This window comes from Eschrichtius robustus, chromosome 3 (assembly GCF_028021215.1).
Source record: "Eschrichtius robustus isolate mEscRob2 chromosome 3, mEscRob2.pri, whole genome shotgun sequence".
Lineage (NCBI taxonomy): Eukaryota > Metazoa > Chordata > Mammalia > Artiodactyla > Eschrichtiidae > Eschrichtius > Eschrichtius robustus.
Genome location: NC_090826.1, coordinates 164575060 through 164577527, shown reverse-complemented (window position 1 = coordinate 164577527; position 2468 = coordinate 164575060).

Here is a 2468-nt window from a genome sequence, read left to right as displayed (position 1 = left end):
TTCATTGTGGGAGAATGTGAAAGAAGGAAAAAAATTACCTGTCATTCTACCAGCCACCAATAGCCACAATTGAAGCCACAATTGAAGTTCTGGTGTGTCTTTCTAATATTTTTTCTATGAAAATGTTTTCATAGTTACGATCATCCTAGTCTATTGCTTGCTAAAATTCAGAAAGGAGCAGAAACATTTCCATTACACACAGATAGATAGATAGATAGATAGATAGATAGATAGATAGATAGATAGATAGATATACATATCTCCAGCTGCTAAAGGTAGGATAGTGAACTCTGTCTTTTGGTTGAAAGAAGCATTTCTCAAAATGTGTTCCATAGAACACTATGCCTCCATTTGTTAACAGCTGTAGAAATAATATAAAAAGAAATGTTCTCAATCAGATAAGTTTGGGAAATGCTGAGTTAAAATTGAACAGGTTTCTTTATTGCATGAATTTTCAGAGCTTGTAACACATCAGGGTGCAGTGTGATTCTTAAAGAGAGCAGCATTTCCCAAACATATTTGACCACAGAACTCCCCTTTGAAAACACATTTCTCAGGACCAGGGTTCTAAGGAGTACTGACCCAGAAAGCTTAGATCTTCATGTCGTTTTACCTCCCTCCCACTTCATTACTGAAGAACCAGTTCAGTCAGGGAAATGGAGAATGTATTTCAGATATATAAGAGCAAACTTTGGAAAAGAAGTAACAGAATGGGACCTTGGAAGTAAAATTTCTTTGCCGATTTATTTACCATGTAAGAACTTGTTCTAGGGAATGAGGTTTAGAGACAAACATCAAATTCATACCTGAGAGAACTGAGAACAGAGCAACACTGAATTCTAAAGGAGCAATTTTATCATGGGAAATGTTGCTGCCTAAATGAGTTTATCCACATTCAAGTAGAAAATCCAATTAACGTACTAGAACGCTGCATTGCCAAACTAAGGAGATTAACTTCATGTTGCTCAATATCATTTTAGTACCTCCCCCCTAAAAAGGACAGTTCTATATCACAAATTTTTTTTCTTAATGATGCAAACAAGGACAAATGAGAAAACAGAAGAACACAAGAATATAGTTTAAGACAAGGACAATGTCCTCACCAGAACAAAACACGGTTGACAAAAGAAACTTCGGTGAGAAATCCTGTTCTTATCCCATCACTTCCCCAACTAACCTAATGTCTGGACAGACTCCAAGTGGAGGATCTGCCGCTTGGAGTCTGTGGATTCAGCCACAGGTTAAGTATGAAAACATGGCTTCTTCCATTAAAACAACAAGTTTGCATGTCCATTTGACATTTGCGGGAGTTGAGGTGAACAGGAAGTAAAAAAGAATCCTGAAATGGGTATTGTCTCGTAACATATACCTTATTTACCTTATTTACCACCTTGGGGTCGGCTCTGTGTACTGGCTTTGTGCCGAAACCCAGCCACAAGACTCCCTCAATATTCCTGATCCTGGTGTCTATCATTTTTGGAATAAACTAAATGTTTAGGAAACTCTGGGAATTACCAGAGTTCAAAAGTACCTTTTTTCTGTGAAGGAGCCTAAAGATATTCTAGGACAACTTCCTGATTTGGGCCTGAGACTTTCATCCTGCTTCTGTTTGGTGAGCTGATCGTCAGACCCCCGTCACCGAGCTGGACAGCGTGAGCTCCAGGTGACCCTTGAGAGGGAAACGGAATCTGAGAACGTCAAAGCTGGAAGGGACCTTAATGATCCTCTCCTCTAACCCAACCCCCTCTATTTACAGATCCAAAAACATGAAGTCTGAAACCCACCCAGAATCCTGAGAGTGAATGTGCTTTCCTCCCTTCGTCTATTTTTGTGCAATTTTCCCATGGCAGCTGGCCAGAGCATCTACATCAGTAATGTCTAGAGGATTTATGAGGCCAAGCGATCCTTTGGGTTTCTACGCAGACCTAAACAGGAAACCCACACAAGGAAATGCCCTTTCTGTTTGCAGGCCGAATTCCCAGGATGCTTTCACCAAAGTGCCCCGGCTGGAACAAAACAAAGGCCTGGCACAACAAATGCCCTCAGATCCGGAGGTGGAAGTGCCCTCCCCACCTCTCTCCACCCCCTCCCCACCTCTCTCCACCCCCTCCCCAGTCTTGTGCTAATTTAATGAGAACAAGACTTGCTTCTCTCAGACCTCGACTTGAGGTTGCTCCGTTGGTCTAGATGCTGAATAGGGGTCAGGCTGGAGACTACCACCCCTCGGACTGAGTTCAAAGCTTTGTGCCTCTTTTTCACCTGTGTGAAATCAATTACCTGGGGAAACTAGGCAGCCCACTCACGCCTCTCCTATTCCTTCTGCATGTTGCACTTTGCTTCCAGAGGGTGCCTTAGGGCTGAAAAAATTTGTGCACTTCCTAGCCGAGGCTTCTGAGTCCTTCTGAGCCACCATTGTGCACTGTGACAGCCTCTCAACCGGACACGGCTCTGCTCCCCTTTGCTGCAGC